The sequence below is a fragment of the Pristiophorus japonicus genome, chromosome 1, assembly GCF_044704955.1.
Source record: "Pristiophorus japonicus isolate sPriJap1 chromosome 1, sPriJap1.hap1, whole genome shotgun sequence".
NCBI lineage: Eukaryota > Metazoa > Chordata > Chondrichthyes > Pristiophoridae > Pristiophorus > Pristiophorus japonicus.
Window position 1 is genome coordinate 432080083 of NC_091977.1, and position 12011 is coordinate 432092093.

Here is a 12011-nt window from a genome sequence, read left to right on the forward strand (position 1 = left end):
ATAAAAATTGCACGGACCCCCTGTAACACAACAGTATTTTTCTGCATAAAAATTAGTTATACAATGAAACATATATATTTATTATTATTTTTGTTTTACTTATATCCCTGACCATCCCTGTATTATGACTCGGTTCAGTACATTTCCCGGAATCTGATGCTGACAGGACTCTACCCTCCATTTTCCTATCAGTCCCAGTTTAATAAATTAAACAGCCTCCCATGAAACTGAAAGTAAATGATTGTTGAGCTTGGAGTAGAGATGATAAAATGGGGATGGCAAATAAACATTAAATGGACAGACGGCTCCAATCTCTGCTCTGCAGAGCTCGGTCCTGCTCTCTGCTGAGTTACAAACCATTATTACATAAGATTATGTGGGATATACAGCACAGAAACAGGCTATTTGGCCTAACCAGTCCATGCTGGCATTTATATTCCACTTGAGCCTCCTCCCGTCTTTCTTCATAGGAACATAGAAACATAGGAAATAGGTGCAGGAGTAGGCCATTTGACCCTTCGATCCTGCACCACCATTCAATATGATCATGGCTGATGATGCAACTTCAGTGCCCCATTCCTGCTTTCTCTCCATACCCCTTTTATCCCTTTAGCCGTAAGGGCCACATCTAACTCCCTTTTGAATATATCTAAGGAACTGGCCACAACAACTTTCTGTGGCAGAGAATTCCACATGCTCACGACTCTCTGAGTGAAGAAGTTTCTCCTCATCTCGGTTCTAAATGGCTTACCCCTTATCCTTAGACTGTGACCCCTGGTTCTGGACTTCCCCAACATCGGGAACATTCTTCCTGCATCTAACCTGTCCAGTCCAGTCAGAATGTTATATGTTTCAATGAGATCACCTCTCATTTTTTTAAATTCCATTGAATTTAAATCTAGTCGATCCAATCGTTCTTCATGTGTCAGTCCTGTCATCCCGGGCGTCAGTCTGGTGAACCTTCACTGCACTCCCTCAATAGCAAGAATGTCCTTCCTCAGATTAGGAGAGCAAAACTGTACGCAATATTCAAGGTGTGGCCTCACCAAGGCCCTGTACAACTGTAGTAAGACTTCCCTGCTCCTATACGCAAATCCTTTCGCTATGAAGGCCAACATGCCATTTGCCTTCTTCACCGCCTGCTGTACCTCTATGCCAACTTTCAATGACTGATGTACCATGATACCCAGGTCTCTTTTCACCTCACCTTTTACTAATCTGTCACCATTCAGATAATAATCTGCCTTCCTGTTTTTACCACCAAAGTCACCCTGCAGCCTCTTAGCATCCTCCTCACAGCTCACACTGCCACCCAGCTTAGTGTCATCTGCAAACTTGGAGATATTACATTCTATTCCTTCGTGTAAATCATTAATGTATATTGTAAATAGCTGGGGTCCCAGCACTGAACCTTGCGGTACCCCACGAGCCACTGCCTGCCATTCTGAAAAGGACCCGTTTATTCCTACTCTCTGCTTCCTGTCTGCCAACCAGTTCTCTATCCACGTCAATACATTATCCCCAATACCATGTGCTTTAATTTTGCACATTAATCTCTTGTGTGGGACCTTGTCAAAAGCCTTTTGAAAGTCCAAATACACCACATCCACTGGTTCTCCCTTATCCACTCTACTAGTTACATCCTCAAAAAACTCTAGAAGATTTGTCAAGCATGATTTCCCTTTCATAAATCCATGCTGACTTGGACTGATCCTGTCACTGATTTCCAAATGCGCTGCTATTACATCTTTAATAATTGATTCCAACATTTTCCCTACCACCGAAGTCAAGCTGACCGGTCTATAATTCGTTGTTTTCTCGCTCCCTCCTTTTTTAAAAAGTGGGGTTATATTAGCTACCCTCCAGTCCATAGGAACTGATCCAGACTCTATAAAATGTTAGAAAATGACTACCAATGCATCCACTATTTCTAGGGCCACTTCCTTAAGTTAATTCATCCACTTTATTACGAATGCTACTCGCATTGAGACACAGAGCCTTTAGGCTTGTTTTTTAACACTCTTTGTTCTTTTAGAATGATGTTGTAATGTATCCCTTTTTGATTTTTGCCTTTGATTTTTCTGCCCTCCACTTTTACTTTTCACCTTCATAACTTTTGCTGCTGGCCCTATTTTACTTCCCTCTGTTGCCCTGCATAGGTTCCCATACCCCTGCCCTATTAGTTTAAATCCTCCCCAACAGCATTAGCAAACACTCGCCCTAGGACATTGGTTCCAGTCCTGCCCTGTTGCAGACCGTCTGGTTTATACTGGTCCCACCTCCCCCAGAACTGGTTCCAATGTCCCAGGAATTTGAATCACTCCCTCTTGCACCATTCCTCAAGCCACATATTCATCTTAACTATCCTGCTATTTCTACTCTGACTAGCACGTGGCACTGGTAGCAATTCTGAGATTACTAACTTTGAGGTCCTACTTTTTAATTTAACTCCTAGCACCCTAAATTCAGCTTGTAGGACCTCATCCCACTTTGTACTATATCGTTGGCACATATATGTACCACGACAACTGGCTGTTCACCCTCTCCCTCCAGAATGCCCTGCAGCCGCTCTGAGACATCCTTGACCCTTGCACCAGGGAGGCAACATGCCATCCTGGAGTCTCGTTTGCGGCCGCAGAAATGCTATCTATTCCCCTTACAATAGAATCCCCTACCAGTATAGCTCTCCCACTCTTTTTCCTGCCCTTCTGCACAGCAGAGCCACCCATGGTGCCATGAACTTGGCTACTGTTGCATTCCCCTGATTGGCCATCTCCCCCAACAGTACCCAAGATGATATATCTGTTTTGGAGGTAGATGACCGCAGGGGATCCCTGAACTATCTTCCTTCCACTGCTCTTCCTGATGGTCACCCATGGTCATCCGCCTGTGTAACCTTTACCTGCGGTGTGACCAACTCACTAAACGTGCTATTCACGACATCCTCAGCATCGTGGATGCTCCGAGTGAATCCATGTGCAGCTCCAGTGCCGCAATGCGGTCTGTCAGGAGCTGCAGCTGGATACACTTCCCGCTCACATAGCAGTCAGGGACACTGGGAGCATCCTTGACTTCCCACATAGCACAGGAGGAGCATGACACGGGTCTGGGCTCTCCTGCCATGTCTTAACCCTTAAATGACTTAATTTGGCAACAGTGACAAGGTTTCATCTAACTCTATCAGCATAACCCGCTATATAACCTTTATATGGTTATCTAACCACTCCTTAAATGCATCTATACTATTCACTTCAACCACTCCCTGTGGTAGTGAGTTCCACATTCTCACCACTCTTTGGGTAAAGAAGTTTCTTCTGAATTCCCTCTTTGGTTACTTGGTGACTATCTTATACTGATAGCCTATAGTTATGCTCTTTCCCACAAGTGGAATCATTCTCTCTGTATCTACTCTATCAAGACCTTTCATGATTTTAAAGACCTCTATTTGGTCACCCCCTCAGCCTTCTCTTTTCAAGAGAAAAGAGACCCAGCCTGCTCATGCTTTCCTAATATGTATACCCTCGCATTTCTGGTATCATCCTTGTAAATAATCTCTGCACCCTCTCCAGTGCCTCTATATCCTTTTTATAATATGGCGACCAGAATTGTACGCGATACTCTAAGTGTGGTATAACCAAGGCTCGATACAAGTTTAGCATACTTTTCAATTATATCCCTTTAGAAATAAACCCAAGTGCTTGGTTTGCTTTTTTATGGCCTTGTTAACCTGTGTCAATACTTTTAGTGATTTTTGTATTTGTACTCCGAGATCCCTTTGCTCCTTTCTCCATTTAGATTCTTATTTTCCAAGTAATATGTGACCTCCCTATTTTTCTTACCAAAATGTAATACCTCACATTTATCTGTGTTGAATTTCATTTGCCAATTATATGCCCATTCTGCAAGTTTATTGATGTCTTCTTGTAATTTCTTGCAGTTCTCCTCAGCATTGACTATCCCCCTCAATTTAGTGCCTTCTGCAAATTTAGAAATTGTGTTTTTGATTCCAAAGTTTAAATGGTGAACAACAGTGGTCCCAGCACTGATCCTTGTGGATCATTACTTCCCACCTTCTGCCACTCTGAATAGCTCCCCTTTACCCCTATTCTCTGCTTTCTGTCTTGAAGCCAACTAGCTATCCATTCTGCTACTTTTCCCCTGACTCTGCATTTCCTGACCTTATTCATTAATCTATTATGTGGTACCTTATCGAAGGCCTTTTGTCAATCTAGATAAATCACATCTACTGCATTACCCTTCTCTACTCTCTTTGTTACCGCTTCAAAAATTCAATGAGGTTGGTCAAGCAAGACTTTCCCTTTTGAAATCCATGCTGACAATTTATTATTGTATTTTTGGTTTCTAGATGTTCTTGCATTTTCTCTTCTTTCCTATCATCGATATTAAGCTGACTGGTGTATGGTTCCCTGGACATGTTCTATCTCCCTTCTTAAATATAGGTATTATAGAAACATAGAAACATAGAAAATAGGTGCAGGAGTAGGCCATTCAGCCCTTCGAGCCTGAACCACCATTCAATAAGATCATGGCTGATCATCACCTCAGTACCCTTTTCCTGCTTTTTCTCCATACCCCTCGATCCCTTTAGCCATAAGGGCCATATCTAACTCCCTCTTGAATATTTCCAATGAACTGGCATCAACAACTCTCTGCGGTAGAGAATTAACAACTCTCTGAGTGAAGAAGTTTCTCCTCATCTCGGTCCTAAATAGATTACCCCTTATCCTTAGACTGTGTCTCCTGGTTCTGGACTTCTCCAACCTTCGGCAACCTTCTTCCTGCATCTAACCTGTCCAGTCCCGTCAGTATTTTATATGTTTCTATGAGATCCCCTCTCATTCTTCTAAACTCTAGTGAATACAGGCCCAGTCGATCAAGTCTCTCCTCATATGTCAGTCCTGCCATCCCGGGAATCAGTCTGGTGAGCCTTCACTGCACTTCCTCAATAGCAAGAACGTCCTTCCTCAGATTAGGAGACCAAAACTGAACACAATTTTCTAGGTGAGGCCTCACCAAGGCCCTGTACAACTGCAGTAGGACCTCCCTGCTCAAATCCCCTAGCTATGAAGGCCAACATGCCATTTGCCTTCTTCACCGCCTGCTGTACCTCTATGCCAACTTTCAATGACTGATGTACCATGACACCCAGATCTCGTTGCACCTCCCCTTTTCCTAATCTGCCACCATTCAGATAATATTCCCTCCATTTTTAAACAGTGGTGTTACATTAGCTACCCTCCAGTCCATAGGAACTGATCCAGAATCGATAGACTGCTGGAAAATGATCACCAATGCATCCACTATTTCTAGGGCCACTTCCTTAAGTACTCTGCAATACAGACTATCAAGCCCTGGGGATTTATTGTCTTCAATCCCATCAATTTCCCGAACACAATTTCCTGACTAATAAGGATTTCCTTCAGTTCCTCCTTCTCACTAGACCCTCTGTCCCCTAGTATTTCTGGAAGGTTATTTGTGTCTTCCTTCATGAAGACAGAACCAAAGTATTTGTTCAATTGGTCTGCCATTTATTTATTCCTCATTAAAAATTCATCTGATTCTGACTGCAAGGGACCTATGTTTGTCTTCACCAATCTTTTTCTCTTCACATATCTATAGAAGCTTTTGCAGTCAGTTTTTATGTTCCCAGCAAGCTTCCTCCGATGCTCTATTTTCCCCCTCCTAATTAAACCCCTTGTCCTCCTCTGCTAAATTCTAAATTTCTCCCAGTCTTCAGGTTTGCTGCTTTTCCTGGCCAATTTATATGCCTCTTCCTTGGATTTAACACTATCCTTAATTTTCTTTGTTAGGCACGGTTGAGCCACCTTCCCCGTTTTATTTTTACTTCAGACAAGGATGTACAATTGTTGAAGTTCATCCAGGTGATTTTTAAATGTTTGCCATTGCCTATCCACCATCAACCCTTTAAGTATCACTCGCCAGTCTATTCCAGCCAGTTCACATCTCATACCATCGAATTTACCTTTCCCTAAGTTCAGGACCCTAGTCTCTGAATTAACTGTCACTCTCCATCTTAATAATGAATTCTGCCATATTATGGTCACTCTTTCCCAAGGGGCCTCGCACAACAAGATTGCTAATTAGTCCTTTCTCATTACACATCACCCAGTCTAGGATGGCTAGCCCTCTAGTTGGTTCCTCGACATATTGGTCTAGAAAACCATCCCTAATACACTCCAGGAAATCCTCCTCCACCATATTACTACCAATTTGGTTAGCCCAATCTATATGTAGATTAAAGTCGCCCATGATGACTGCTGTACTCTTATTGCATGCATCCCTAATTTCTTGTTTGATGCTGTCCCCAGCCTCACTATTACTGTTTATTGGTCTGTACACAACTCCCACTAGCGTTTGCTGCCCTTTAGTATTCTGCAGCTCTACCCATATAGATTTCACATCATTCAAGCAAATGTCCTTCCTTACTATTGTGTTAATTTCCTCTTTAACCAGCAATGCTACCCCACCTCCTATTCCTTTCTGTCTATCCTTCCTGAATGTTGAATACCCCTGGATATTAGCTACCATCAGTCCACTGGCACTACACCTTTTTCTAATGAATTACTAAATATGTGTAGTATGCCTCTGCTAACTCTTCCGTAGATTATTTTAATATACACGGATTTAATCCGTATGGACCAGAGGTTTTATCCTCTTTGAGTTTCATTAGTTTATCTAATATATCTCCTCGTTTTATTTTAAATGCAGTTATCTCATTACTAATCTCATGATCCTGTGTCATCTCCATCTATTCTATCTCCCTGGTAAATACTGAAGCAAGGTAATTATTTAATATCTCTGCCATCAGAGTTATTCGATCTACATCTACAAAGTGATGAAGCAGGTTCACCCCAACACCGGAATCTCCTCCAAGGCCATGAGCTTCATGAACTCTGTTATACCTTTGTTTAACAAGGGAGAAAGGGATAGACCGAGTAATTTCAGGCCAGTCAGCCTAAGCTCGGTGGTGGGAAAATTATTGGAGAAATTTCTGAGGGACAGGATAAATCATCATTTAGAAAAACTTGTCCAGAACAGTCAGCATGGTTAAGGAAAGGTCGTGTCTGACTAACATGTTTGAATTTTTTGAGGAGGTAACAAGGAGAGTCGATGAGGGTAGTTTGTTTGATGTGGTGTATATAGATTTTAGCAAGGCTTTTGATAAAGACCCACGTGGCAAACTAGTCACGAAAGTAAAAGCCCATGGGATCCAAGGCAAAATGGCAAGTTGGATCCAAAATTGGCTCAGAGGCAGGAAGCAAAGGATAATGGTTGATGGGTGTTTTTGTGACTGGAAGGCTGTTTCCATTCAGGTTCCGCAGGGCTCAGTACTAGGATCAAGACTTTTGGCTTCATTGTCGCCGATTTTCTCGGCGGTATAGCTGGTTTTCTGCCCGGCGAAAGTTTCCACCTAAGTTTTTCAACGTTATTGCCCACATCTGAATTCGCCTGGCGGGACCAAACCGCCCACATGCAATGCCGCGAACAATCGCCCTATAAAAGTTGCTTAAACAAGGTGGTAAGAGGGGACCCTGCAAAGAAAGGTAAGTTAAAGGTTCTTTTTTAATTTTAAACGGTTGATTCGGTTTTAAGCTGTCTTGGGAATGCTTTGGACGTTTTTATATTTTCTTTCATGAACATTTTTTTCTAAGTTTTCCCCCCTCCCTAGGCCCAAACACAGCCTCAGACTAAATTTTTGTACTAACCTTCCATTCCGGTAACGACCGCCCATGTTGCTAACTTTTCACTTACCCGCCGAGAAAACCGCCGACAATGTGTGTGCAATGCCCATTTTCTCGCCGGGCGGTTAGTTTTACTTACTTTAAACTTAAAAATGAAAATTCTCACCAGCTTTTCTCGACGAACGTTAGCGGTGCTTCTCAGCGGGCAATCGGGCGTTGAGAGCCTTTAGGGAAAGTCTAGCCTTAGGTCCCTTGGGCTAGATTTTACACTTTTGTGCAGATCAGCCAAAAATGGGCATTATTTCCGGTGTGGGCAGTAAAAATGGGTTTTCAGATCACCGTCTTGTGCCCATTCTCAAAGCCCAGTCTCCATTTTCTAAATTGGGCATTACCGCAAGCGATATGATGTGGGCATTAGCGTTAAATCTCTCTGACCTTCTGCTATAAAGTGTCGCCGTCCTTAGCAATGGCATGGCAATGCTCGATTCCCGTGATTCAGGAGGTCAAGGGTCATTATGACATGCGCATAAGAGGAGACAGAGAGAGAGGGAGTGAGAGGGAGTGAAGTTGCGTGTAGGTGTGGTGTGGCTGCTTTGGGAGGAAGGAGGGAGAGTTTCCAGCTTTATAGCCAATTGGGAAAAAAAAAATTAACTGTTACCAGCCAGATATTTTCCCGAATTTGGTGCCTATAATGGAGGGAGAGAGGAGGAGGTGACACAGCACGCTGTGGAGACTGATGCTGGCGAGAGCAGTGAGCTGGGAGAGGAGCACATTAGAGGGTGCAAAAGTGCGAGGAGGGTCTCAGACGAGGCAAATGCCTCCCTTCTGCAGGAGGTCGAGTTACGTTGGAGTGATTTGACCCAGGGAGGACGTAGGAAGCCCACCCCAAAGGCCTGTGGGCCGAGATAGCACAGGTGGTCTCGTTGCCGATCAACGAAGTTCGTGAGCGCAACCAATGCCGCAAACGATGGAACGGCCTTGTCGGATCCACAAGAGTAAGTATTACATTTATTTACATGTACTTATAAGTTAATATAATTTGATTTGTAAGAGTCATGAGTGACTATAATCAGATGTGAGGTGTTTCACCTTTACCGGGAATGTTTTACTCAAAGCCTGCAGTCATGGTGTATGTCTTTAGATAAAGAATGATAATTATCATAATAATCATGATTACATCTGTTGGTTATGTGTTGTATCAGTGTCTGTGACAGTACCTAGCAATGATCTCATGCTATGTCATCCTGTTACCTTTTACAGAAGAAGCGATCGACGATTAGGTCCACGCAGAGGCGAACGGGTGGGGATCCACCAATCACCAGCGACATCACTGATATCGAGGAGCAAGTGCTCACACTCGTGGGGAGGCACGCAAGCAGCTGCAGACCCGGAAGTGATGCACGTGAGTAAAGTATACACCATTGCATGATCTAAAGTCAATTGATGCCACACCCACTCATATCCAAATAATAATAGATGGTTTCTAAAATTGTCCTTTAAATAATGCTGGCCTAATGAGAATCATTGCAATGTAGAATGTGTTGATGGTCATGAAATGTGATGTCTGTGGTAATTTTGATAGCGGTGATGCTTTTGTCGTGCATATACTGTGTGTAGCGCTGGACTCACCTTGTGACCCTTGCACCCCCTTCTCCTCTAATAACGTCATTTGTGTTTTGCAGCTCAACCAGCAGCACGTCCCAAAGCAAGACTACCAAGCCCAGAAGGTGGGGGCGCGGGGCCGGACTCAACGGACGATCCTGCATCTGCTGCTGAGGAGCTCCGATTCTCGCCCGTCAATCTGCTGGGTCTGTCCTCTACGGATGAGAGCGCCGACTTTGAGGAATCTGCATTGCCAGGCTCCAGAAGGCATTCCATCCCAAGGCCATCTAGTGCTCCTCCTGCCATTCCCGCCTCCACTTTGGAGGTGCCAGGCCCAAGCACCTCGCAATAGGGCAGTCCATTTGTCCCGAGGATGGCGCCAACCCCGCGGAAATTTCGTGGGCATGGCAGGTCTGGTCCACGAGCGCCAGATGAGAGTGGATAGATGGTAAAGTTGTCCAGGAGAACTGTGGACATAGGTGACCAGATCCTCAATGCATTGGGAGGCATATTCCGACAGCTGGCCACCATCTCCGGCACCATGACTGAGTACGATGGCGGAGGCCCTGGAGGCGATAGCCAGGAACACTGCTGGCACAGGCCTCCCAGTGATCCTGGAGTGCTGCACTCCACCCCTAGGTTCCGCACCACCAGTGCCAACGACAGATGAGAGGCAGGACCAAGATCCTGCTTCTGGATCCGAGAATGTTCCCACCATGGCACCCCCCGCTCCCGTACCCGTGCAACCATCAACACTGCCTTCATCCCCCCCCAACGTTGCACCACCTGAGGAGCTCTTTGGCCAGGCGGCGTGGAGCGAGGAGGGGAAAGGGTAGAGGTGGTGAGAAGAAGGGAAGGAGGAAAGGAAAGTGAGGTGCATGTCTGCAGGTGATGGCTTTGTTATATCTCCATCTCGGTGTATGCAATTTGTTGTAATGTATGGAGGGAGGGAGCCACCCTCCTGCTTTGCATTTGTGCTCTGTGTTGCTGGATATGTTGACCATTTGATTGATGTCAATGGTCGAAAAAGTGGAGTGGGAGTGGGATGTTTTTGCCTGTGATAATTATGATTTCAGACCAATGGTTGTATTTGTTGTGTATCTGTAAAGCATGCACCCCCATGTTCCGCCACCAGGTAGCGCATCCCCTGAAGTCCCAAGGGATCCCAGCATCCCTTGGGAGCACTGTATATAAGCCGGCCCCTAAGGCCTGTTACTCAATCTTAATAAAGACTGAGGTCACTTACTTTAACCTCCCTGTGTGCAGTCTCATCTGTGTTAGGCACACAATAACTGGAGACGAGTACACGAATCCAATGCAAAGATGCAGCAAATTGTGGGCATCTTGGAGAAGTTCTCGGAGGGTGAGGACTGGGAAGCCTATGTCGAATGGCTAGACCAGTACTTTGTAGCCAACGAGCTGGATGGAGAAGGAAGCGCTGCAAAAAGGAGAGCGGTCCTCCTCACGGTCTGCAGGGCACCGAACTACAGCCTCGTGAAGAATGTTCTGGCTCCGGTGTAACCCATAGATAAGTCATATGAGGAGCTGTGTACACTGGCTCAGGAGCATCTTAACTCGAGGGAGAGAATGCTGATGGCGAGTTATTGGTTCTACACGTGCCAGCAATCTGAAGGTCAGGAAGAGGCGAGCTAGGTCGCCGAGCTAAGGCGACTTGCAGGACAATGTGAGTTTGATAGCTACCTGGAGCAAATGCTCAGAGGCTTTTTTGTACTGGGCATTGGCCACGAGACCATCCTACGAAAACTTTTCACTGTAGAGACACTGACCCTCAGTAAGGCCATTGCGATAGCACAGGCGTTTATGTCCACCAGTGATAACACCAAACAAATCTCTCAGCACACAAGTGCTAGCAATGTTCATAAATTAACTGGAACTGTGTTTGCGAGCAGAAATGTACAGGGCAGAAACCACGAGGCTGCAACTGCCAGCAGGCCTCAGCTGACCCAGATGACTCAGAGTCCACAACACTGGATGAATGCAAGACAATTCACACCTTGTTGGCGTTGTGGAGGCTTCTATTCAGCCTGTTCATGCTGCTTCAAAGGGTATGTTGGCAAGAGCTGTGGAACAATGGGGCATCTCCAACGAGCTTGCAGACAAACTGCAAGCTCTGCAAAACCTGCTAACCACCATGTGGCAGAGGAATATCGGTCCATGGTGGATCAAAGCAATTTCGAGCCTCAGAGAGAGGAGGCAGATGCTGAAGTACACGGGGTGCACACATTTTTGACGAAATGTCCACCTATAATGCTAAACGTAAAATTGAATGGCTTACCCGTAGCCATGGAACTGGACACTGGCGCTAGCCAATCCATCATGAGTACAAAGATGTTTGAGAGACTGTGGTGCAACAAGGCCCTCAACCAGCCCTGAGCCCCATCCACATGAAACTGAGAACATAGACCAAAGAGCTTATCACTGTCCTGGGTAGCGCCATGGTCAAGGTCACCTACGAGGGCATGGTGCACGAACTGCCACTCTGGATTGTCCCGGGCGATGGTTCCACATTGCTTGGAAAGAGCTGGCTGGGTAAAATCCGCTGGAACTGGGATGACATCCGAGCGCTATCACATGTCGATGAGGCCTCATGTACCCAGGTTCTTAACAATTTCCTTCCCTTTTTGAGCCAGGCATTGGAAACTTTTCCGGGGCAAAGGTGCGGAT

The 12011-nt window shown here is 45.2% G+C and overlaps 1 protein-coding gene across 6 annotated transcripts in view; it reads left to right on the forward strand.

The window, feature by feature from the left end:
- Positions 1-12011, forward strand: part of LOC139275532 (coiled-coil domain-containing protein 178) — an 846828-nt gene that overhangs the window by 461876 nt on the left and 372941 nt on the right. The window lies entirely within an intron of this gene.